General features: G+C 37.2%; 1 long non-coding RNA gene across 1 annotated transcript; it reads left to right on the forward strand.

Moving 5' to 3' along the window:
* The first annotated feature begins 473 nt into the window (after nucleotides 1–473).
* Nucleotides 474–1,360, forward strand: LOC102604831 (uncharacterized). Its single transcript, XR_367178.2, has 3 exons — nucleotides 474–493; nucleotides 666–773; nucleotides 1,338–1,360. It is a non-coding gene; the product is annotated as an uncharacterized lncRNA (long non-coding RNA).
* Nucleotides 1,361–10,152: the final 8,792 nt, after the last annotated feature.

Raw genomic sequence — 10,152 nt, forward strand, 5'->3', positions numbered from 1 at the left:
AGAAAACATGGCTAGTAGATAACTATTTTCTTATTGTAGAAAGCGATCAGTTCTTTTGATCTTGTTCGGGCTTGGAAAAGCTTCCTTTTTCAATTCCAGAAGTGGAGGAGCCTATGTAGAAGAAGCTGTAGAAGAGCACCACCACGGTTCAGGTCCCGACACATGGGGGATTAATTCAGCTGCAAGGATCGTGAATCAAGGGAAGAATGAGACCATAATTTGGAAGTCGCCCCCGACCGAGACCTAGATGGCAACCTAACCGAGTACGTCATAATTGAGAAAGGGAAGACCCACACCCTCAGAGCCAGAACACAGGCGCCGACCTCTCCGCCACCAGCACAAGTGAATAAGAAAGGATCACGTCGCCAAAGGTGGCGGTATCACCATCTACAGGTCGAGTCATGAGATCTAAAGTGCAAATACTCGACGCCGTGAATCAAGAAATTCGGGTGATATACATACGAAGGCATTGGTCCTCGGTCAATTCAGTCAGGTCATTATTATATTTCATTATTTTTTTCTTTCCGATGATGTGTCGTGTGCGATGGTAGCTTTACCGATAAACATACTCGACAATCAGTGCAGAGTAGTGTGGGTGTACTTTTATCCTAGAATTTGAAACTTCATAGAGACTATGTGCTGATATGAAAACTCTGTTGTGCTAGGTTGACATAGCATATGCTCCATTTATCGAAAGGTTCCAAGTTTTCATGCCAGAGGGGTTTGACTATGACATCACAACCGGGAGGCATAAACTAGCCAAATGGATTGAGGTATGACTTGTATTAGATATGGAGTTTAAAGTATGATTAATATTTTTATATTATATATGAAATTTTATTATTCTTATTTTTAATTTAGTTGTATTAGAAGTTGTATCATAGAATGTTCATCACAATAGAAAAGGGTCCACGATTTTCTCTAGGAAAGCATAGAGACTAAGGCTTGTTAAAATTGCCTTTGTTTCTTTTAGTGATAGCGTAAACTTCAAGGATAGCTGGTTGGTGCATTTTTCATATATAATTCATGTGCTTTATATTGAAGGGCAGCCTTGGAACAACAATAAAGTTGTCTCCGTGTTACTAGTAAGTCTTGAGCTGCGCAAACTCTTCACTTTTGATGCACCCATTGACATTTTTTAAGAGTCCGAGCTACATAACATGTTATTTATAACAGGTTCAAACCGTGGAATCAACCATTGATATTTGCGTTAGGGTAGACTACATACATTACACCCCTTTGGTGTGAAGTATTATCCCAATCCTGCAGCGTGAACGTGGGATGATTCCTGCATCATATTGTTCTTTTTTAAATGTGCTTCATTAATCATCTTGTAGGAAATGAACAAGCTTGACGGATATAAAGTTTAGTAGAAAATTACTCTTGTTTGCCTATATCTTTCGTTCTGTCAACTTCTTTTTCTCTCTTGCACTCATTTACTTTAATTTCATCTTAATGCATGATATACAATTTCTGTGTATGCTTTTGTGTGCTTTATTTCTTCTAGTCGAGGACCTGTTTTAATGAGAAATGGTCTGCCTTTGGGACTGCTCTTTAGCATTTCTCAAAAAGTTAGGCTCGGATAAATGAAAACTTTTTAACTCATTATCGTTAGATCCATGCTTGAATTGGTTGAGACAGGATTATTGTATTAACTTGTTGAATGTGGTTACCTGCTTGCTTAAATAGTGGTCTGTTTTAGTCATTTTTATTTTCAAAATTCGATCAGATTATCTCAATTTTAAAGTGAATCATATGGGTAGTCTCTTGCATTTTAGAGTTAGTTGTGATTTCTTAAGACTTTTTGACATTCTGGTTTGATTAGACATATAATACCCAATTGATTACCTTACCTGGAAGGTCCGATGATTTTCTTTCATTAAGGCAAACTTAAGCTATTAGACTAACTTGAGAATTTTTCGTATTCTTTCATAGTTAGTAATTGGCTTTGTATCCACGTTAATGAGATTGAGCTAACCATTTAGTTCAAAATCTTAACTCATATAAATTGTTAAGTCCAAAAGTATATTTCTAAAACAAGATGTTTTCAAGTAATTCTATTATTTTTAAAATTAGCCAATTTTTAAATCAGTCGGTCAACCGCATGTTAGCGGATTCTCTAAGATGCTTAAACCCTTCCTTAGAGAATTATTTAAACCCTTACCCGACTATGGTTTTATTTTAAATGTTTTCTTTCAAAAACTCATTTTTAATGGTTTTCTTAATTTTTCCTAAAAATTAAGTGGTGACTTCCAAATTATAATTTTTTCCAAAATTAAACAAAATTGCCAAAGTTGCGAAAATGGTTTCGAAACCTTAGTTTTCGAAATTGGATCTTAACAGTTGGTCTCCATCCTTTTACTTATGCAAGCACACTGACGAGGATAACGTTTCTCTTAGGTGGTCATTGCAAAGGAGAATGGTCCCTATTACTACTAAGGGAAAAGAAAAGGTCACAGAAGAAACTCTTGAAAGGATGCCCTTTACTAGAGCAATCTCTCAAAAACTCATGGGTGATGCTATAAAGTTAAGTGAAACAACTACGGCAGAGAATCAAAGGAGAAGGTCTGGTGATATGGTATTCGAGTTGCCTACAGATGATGTGGTGGATGTCTCCATCAAAGTTTTTAAAAATGAGTCTGTGGATGAAGACACTCCCTTGGATGCTGCTAAAAAGGGAAAAGGGAAACAAGTGAAGAAAACTGGCAAGGGGAAATCTAGAACATCTATAGTCAAGAAGGCTGACACTACAAAAGGAAAAGGAAATGATTCACAAAAGAAGAGGGAACCATCAAAGAGGAAAACAGAAACTTCCTATGTTCTCAAGCAAAACTCTAAACAGGGACCAGGTACCAAATGAAATAAGAATGACAAGGTGAGCAAGTAAACAATTGTTGATAATCTACGCCTACAGAAGTTTCTAGGAGGGAGGGTGTTTGATACTAAAATTCTTACAAAGCCAGGTATGGACTCTTTGGCTGATCTTGTGGAGATTCAATCATGGACTCACTTGTTCATGACCAAATCTCCTGTTCTACATGAAAAGAAAGTCCGAGAGTTTAACTATAATGTAGAGTTTACAGATGATGGCAGCCTCAACACCTGGGTAGGAAATGAAAGTCTACATCTGGATGAATAACAGCTGCGCAAAATACTAGAGGTACCTAGAGAAGGGATCAGATATGTGCTGGAAAAGTCGTTCTCCAAATAGTTTGTGAAAGAATGCTCCAAACTTTCTGACATGCACCGTGCGGGTTTGAATCTCCTGAAGGGAGAGTACCAATTGTTTTTCGAGTTTGTCAATAAGGTACTTCTTTGTCGAACTGAGAAATGCGCAGTGGCATTTGCGATTGACCTGTTTGTGATGGAATCCTGCAAATTTGAACCCCTCAATCTCCCAGCCCTAATGTTGGAGCATATGTACAAAACCGTAATTGAACACAAGGGCAAATATGGCATGGGTTACGGGTATTTCCTCACTAAAGTATTTAAACATTTGAACATTCCAGTGGGACTAGGTACTGTTGGAACTGCCAAACAATCCTTCTCTCTGAATACTTTGGTAGAGTGTGAGTGCATTGAAGGGAGAGCTGGACCACTAAGCAATATGTCTCAGTTGGTAATGGAACAAAATCAACTGAAGAACGAATTTGAGGAGATGACTGTGCTTGTGAGTAACAAGGATGTAGAGATTGCCTTACTGAAGGCTCAACTGCTCAAAGCACAGACTGAGGGACCTGGTACTAAAGAAGCCAACGCTCTGCGGTCAAAGAATGCTACCCTCCTGGCCAAAAATGTTGCTCTTCAAGAGAAAATGATTAAAGATCATGATGCAGCAAATGATCGGCTTACTCTTGTCATTAAGTCCCTCTCTCCTCAGCTTCCCTCCACATAGTCCCTTTTATATCCTTCTTGTGTTTTTTCTTTTGTGTGGACAGTGTCTGGGGTTCTCATAATCAGTTTAATTTTAATATATTGAATGCTATCCTTTGTGCAATGAAGTTGGTTCATGTTTTTTGTGATTAAATCTTATCTAATCCTTTTTTTTTGTTATGTCTGTGTTGCCCCTGGCTATGATCTCACTTTGTAAACTTACTTGTGATGTTGGTTTACTACGTTTCTTTTTTATGATGCCAAAAGGGGGGGAAATGTTGGTTGCTTAGGTTGGGGAAGGTAGAACAAAGTGGCAAGGTAGGTTGACAGGGGGAATGAACAAGCGACAAGGGTGACAGAGGGAATGAAAATGAAGGCATTTGTGTGGAGTTTGTCATCATCAAAAAGGGGGAAATGTTATTTGTGGTTTTGATGATTTGACAAACCATGGGACCTTGTAAAGGGGCTTTATCCTTGTATCAATATACACACAAATGCCAGGATGTAAAAAGTACAATTGGTTGGTGCACAATCTCCAACTGTGGTAGAAACCTCGGCCAATGGCATGGCCTCAAAGGTTATGTTTATTATTTATAAACGTTATGTCCAATAGACACAACCTTAGTTTTTGCATCTTCAAAATTCTCAAGTATACAAGCAAAAACCATATTGGTGAAGAATCATCCTCAAGAGCAACAAGGACCTGATAGAGCTGCAACCTGTCTAGTTGTCTTAGGATTATTTCTTATGTGTTTTCATTCTAATTTGTTCCTTATCTATAAAAGATTCAGATCGTTGTTCAATTTGGAAAAGTCTAAATCAGTTAGAGTTAACTGATTTAGTGGGCAGTGTTGTATCTGCTTAGTCAAATTCTAAGTCATCTAGGAGCTAGTTGATTTAGTGGGCAGTGTGGTATCTGCTTAGTTGAAGTCTAAGTTCTCTAGGGTTGATAGCTTAGTGGGCAGTGTGGTATCTGCTTAGTTGAAGTCTAAGTTCTCTAGGGTTGATAGCTTAGTGGGCAGTGTGGTATCTGCTTAGTTGAAGTCTAAGTTCTCTAGGGTTGATAGCTTAGTGGGCAGTGTGGTATCTGCTTAGTTGAAGTCTAAGTTCTCTAGGGTTGATAGCTTAGTGGGCAGTGTGGTATCTGCTTAGTTGAAGTCTAAGTTCTCTAGGGTTGATAGCTTAGTGGGCAGTGTGGTATCTGCTTAGTTGAAGTCTAAGTTCTCTAGGGTTGATAGCTTAGTGGGCAGTGTGGTATCTGCTTAGTTGAAGTCTAAGTTCTCTAGGGTTGATAGCTTAGTGGGCAGTGTGGTATCTGCTTAGTTGAAGTCTAAGTTCTCTAGGGTTGATAGCTTAGTGGGCAGTGTGGTATCTGCTTAGTTGAAGTCTAAGTTCTCTAGGGTTGATAGCTTAGTGGGCAGTGTGGTATCTGCTTAGTTGAAGTCTAAGTTCTCTAGGGTTGATAGCTTAGTGGGCAGTGTGGTATCTGCTTAGTTGAAGTCTAAGTTCTCTAGGGTTGATAGCTTAGTGGGCAGTGTGGTATCTGCTTAGGCTCAATAAGTAATAGAGTTATTACTTAGCTTTGAGATTAATAGCTTAATCTCATTTGGTGTTGTAACTGTGTTTCACTTTTGCTTGAAGAGATTAGTGAAAACAATTGAAAATCATGTGTGACAGGTCGTGGTTTTACTCCCTTGAGCAAGGAGGTTTCCATGTAAACTGCTTGTGTGTTTTATGTTCATCATCTATTCTTTGTTACTGTTCTTGCTGAGTCAAGGGACCTATTCTGTTGACTCATAGTGGACGCACATATTCTATCAATTGATATCAGAGCAAGTGCTCTCTAGCTAGTTAACACCAAGAGAGAGACTCTTGTAGAAAGAAGGATGCTCCACTAAACCTAGGAGAAGGACAACCATCAACAAGACCACCTTATTTCAATGGCCAATTCTATAGTTGGTGGAAAACAAGGATACACGACTTTTTAATGGCTGAAGACAGCGAGTTGTGGGACATTGTGCTAGATGGACCCTTCATCCCAACAACGGAAGTGAATGATGGAGAAATTACAAAAGTTGTTCAAAAGATCACCAACAGTACAACGAGGCGGACAAAAAGAAGATTGAGAAAATTTATAAAGCTAAGAAGCTCCTAGTGTGTGGTATAGGTGTTGAAGAATTCAACCGCATCTCTGCTTGTGAATCGGCAAAAGAAATTTGGGATTGTTTGAAAATAGCTTATGAGGGCATAGAGCAGGTGAAGGAATCAAAGGTGGATATGCTGACCACCCAATATGAGAACTTCACAATAAAGGAGGGGGGAACTATTCATGACTTGCATACAAGATTCTCCTCTTTAACCAACGAGCTACGATATTTGGGAGAACTTATCTATCCCAGCAAGCAGGTCAGGAAGATTCTTCGAATCCTTCCCAAGTCATGGGCAAGCAAAGTAGATGCCATTACTAAAGCAAAAGACCTGAAGGTTCTGATGATGGATGCTCTGAAGGTTACTCATGAAATGAATAGAAACTAAGACACGTCAAAGAAGGAGGTAAAGAAAGACAAGTCTCTAGCTCTCAAGATCTCACCATGTGAAATCTCCAGTGAATAGGAAGACATGGCTTATCTCACCAAGAGATTTCAAAAAGTTGTGAGAAAGCATAGAGGTTTTCGAAGGGGAGGGAACCTTCTTCGTGCAGCAAATGCAAATGACTTATGTCACAAGTGTGGAAAGGAGGGATACTTCTTGAGAGACTGTCCGATGCTCAAAGCTGAAACCAAAGATTATCAGAGACCTGGAGGTGAAAAAGATAAAAGAATGAACATAATACCCGAGAAGAATGCAAGAAAAGTTGCAGCTGACTATGTTGTGAAGAAAGCTTTGCTGTCTGGGGGATTCTTCAAGTGAGTCAGGAGAATCAGAATGTCGGAATGATGCATCTATGTTGGTTGTTAAAGATGATGAGAATGTGTTTGATGGCTTGTTCTCCCTCATGGCAAAATCGGATGATGAGGAAGATGAAGAAAAGGTAACTCTCATTGACCTTAAACAAAATTTGAATACTTATTATGTTAGAAGGTTGAGAAATCTAGTTGACGTTCTGATCGACTCTTTTATAGCATTAACTACTGAAAAGGACTCTATGAACAACAATCTAGATAGGTTTAGTGAAGAAAATACAGCCTTGACTGTCCACATGTCTGTTATCGAGGAACAACTAGAAACTGAAAATCTAGAACTCAAGGAACAATTGAGCTTAATGAATGTGAAATCTGGCAAAAGAAAAGGGGAGGCCACTAGCTTGCAAATAAAGCTAGAAGCCAGTCTAAACACTGCTGAGACCAGACTTGCTCTAGCCTTGGAAAGAAATGATCAGATGGAGAGGGACTTGGTCCATCTTAGAGAAGAACTGAAAAATTCTCTAAATGGACCAGCTCCACCAAGCTACTTTCTAACATCACCAGTCAAAGTAACTACAACTTAGGTAGCTTGAACATTAGTCCTCCTTATAATCCCCACAGTAAATATGTGTATGTATCAGATAATCTATTATGTCTTCATTGTGGTCACAATGGTCACCTGAAAAAGGACTACCCTGCTTGGAAAGCCTCACAAGAAAAAATTCCAGTCTACTCTAGACAGAAAATAGCACAAAAAAGGGGACCTACTCCTATTCCTAAATCCTCAAACATGAAAAGGACTAACATGCCTCATTGGGCAAGAAACACTCTTATTACGCCCTTATCAGTTTACTGGGAACTCAGATTAAAATGGGTTCCCAAGTCTAACAAGTGATCTTTGTTACAGGGGAGTGAAGGAAGTAGCAGTCAGTGCTGGTTAAGGACAGTGGATGCACGAAGCACATGACTGGGAAGACTGAAAACTTCATTTCACTCAAGGCACTTCAAGATGGAGGTGTCTCTTTTGGTGATGGAAAGAAGGGGTATATTCTTGGAGTTGGTAGAATTGGGAAGTCACTTGAGCATTCTATTGAAAATGTTTACTACGTGAGTGGATTAAAATACAGTCTCCTTAGTGTTTCATAGTTTTCGGTAAAATTATGTAAAGCGGAATGCTAGAACACTTGGTAAATGAACCTCCATATCAATAATATGTTTGTGGTAGTTAATGAGTGAATATGATTTTTTTTCCTACCAAAGTAACGCTAGATCTCCAGCCTACTCGATCAACAACAAACAAAGCTTCATAGTTTAGTTGTACCCGAATTTGGTTTAGCGTGGACCAACCTGACTTCGTTTCTTGGAGGAAAATGAGATTGGGATGCTTATAAGAAACCATGTCCTTCAATTCCTGAATTGTTTGTGAGTCCCCAAGCCCACAACAATTCTGAGATAGGGAACTCATAATGTCTGGCACATCTGGAGTCTCGTACCCGCCATCAACTCATTTTTTATATCAAGGATAATAAGTTGATCATTATCAGTAGTTTTGTTAAGTTCACGCACTTTATTAATTTTGATTCCCTCAATTCGTGGTCTTTCTTTTGCAAGAATTAAGGGCCCTTCCATCTCTGTCATATGCACTTCCTTAACAACTTCCTTAACAGTTTCTCTAACCATTGCCTTAGCCGAAAGAAGTTTTTCAAAACTAATCAAGAATCTCTCAAAAGAGATTGAATGGATAAGCTATATTATCAATTGAAAATGAATTATTATAACAAATCGAATATAAAACAATAACTAATAATTTCGCATCTAAAAAAAACTAGAAAAGTAGATTTTAAATAAAAGTATATATGATGAAACAAATAAAGTATTAGGGCCCCTCCCTTAAATTTCGTTTTAGGTCCCTAATCTTGTTGAGTCGGCCCTGATCATTGGCCTAGTAGCTCTTTATCCACATCACTTGAGTTGAAAAATGAAAAAAAATATAAACTTGTTAAGATAATATATATCTATTTATGAAGATAAATAATACTTAAATTGATTTCACTTATTAGTTGAAATAAGCAAAATCACATACGTAGACTTGTTCATGTCAATCGATCCTCCTAACCTACATTCATATACACAACAAAGTTAGACTCCAAACCTACATTCATATGCACAACAAAGTTAGACGATACATACATTTTTACTCATGCAAGTTATAAATAGGTGATATATTTTGATAGAGGATTATCACCACTTGATCCAACTTGAACGTAACGATCTCATATCCATGTAAATGCATTTAAAACATGAAAAGTATTTATTTTTTTTGACAAAAATGATATAATTAAAATGCATATATATATATATATATATATTTGAATAGTTCTTTTTAGTGAATGTGAATAATGTATTTTTGAAATTGCTAAACTACACAACTCTCGAGTGGCAGTGTTTGTAGACCTACACTCTCACTTCTAAATAAGAAAGAACTAGAAAGTAATGGCACATACCAGCACGGGCCCAATATTATTATGTAATATTCCTTTTATTTTTGTTAAATTTATTTTTACGTGAAATTGGAGAAATTTTTTTGATGAATCTATCGGTGTGTTCTGTAAAATGTTAATTTTCTATATTTGATGAGCTAAAATTTTTGCAACATATTTCCTCTAGAAAATTAAGTTTTTTCTTTTGAAATGAGGAAATGATTTCTATAATAAATATCATAACTTGATATCACTTAAAAGTTGGATTACAAGTATGTAGCGTAAGAAAACCTTGCATATTAATCATTTCGTTTGTTGATATTTTAAGGAACTAAGTTTTACAAGATAGTTATGTACACTTATTTTACATAATAACAAAATGTGATACATTGTATAGACAGTTAGTTGAGATGCAGATTGAGTTGTTTTGATCTTTGATCAAAAGATTAAGACCTGATACATATGAGAGAAGAAGAAAAATATTATTCATAAATTACAAGAATGGAAAAAGAATCAAATCACAGTTGCTTGAAATAGGAGGTATGTACATACATGAAAGCAAGTGTACAATTACTTCAATATAATGACTTAAGAACCAAGTGCAACGCTGATAAGGCTAGGTAGATAGCTATTGTTTCCGAGGTCGGCCAAAGCAGAGACAAATTGATAAACACAAATACAAGTAAAGTTGTCGATCGAGTTTATTCTTTAAGTTCACAAAGAAAACACAAGCACAAATCTTCTTGTGGTTCATCTAGGAAAATGACCGCAGACTGGCACTACTTTGACTTGAAGTTCCTTCATCATTCAGCTCTTTATTGGTAAACTAAGAAGTGATTGACTGTACAGAGAACTATCTCCAAACTACCTGCAATGCATCGATTAATAAATGAAAA

The sequence above is a fragment of the Solanum tuberosum genome, unplaced genomic scaffold, assembly GCF_000226075.1.
Source record: "Solanum tuberosum cultivar DM 1-3 516 R44 unplaced genomic scaffold, SolTub_3.0 scf00071, whole genome shotgun sequence".
NCBI lineage: Eukaryota > Viridiplantae > Streptophyta > Magnoliopsida > Solanales > Solanaceae > Solanum > Solanum tuberosum.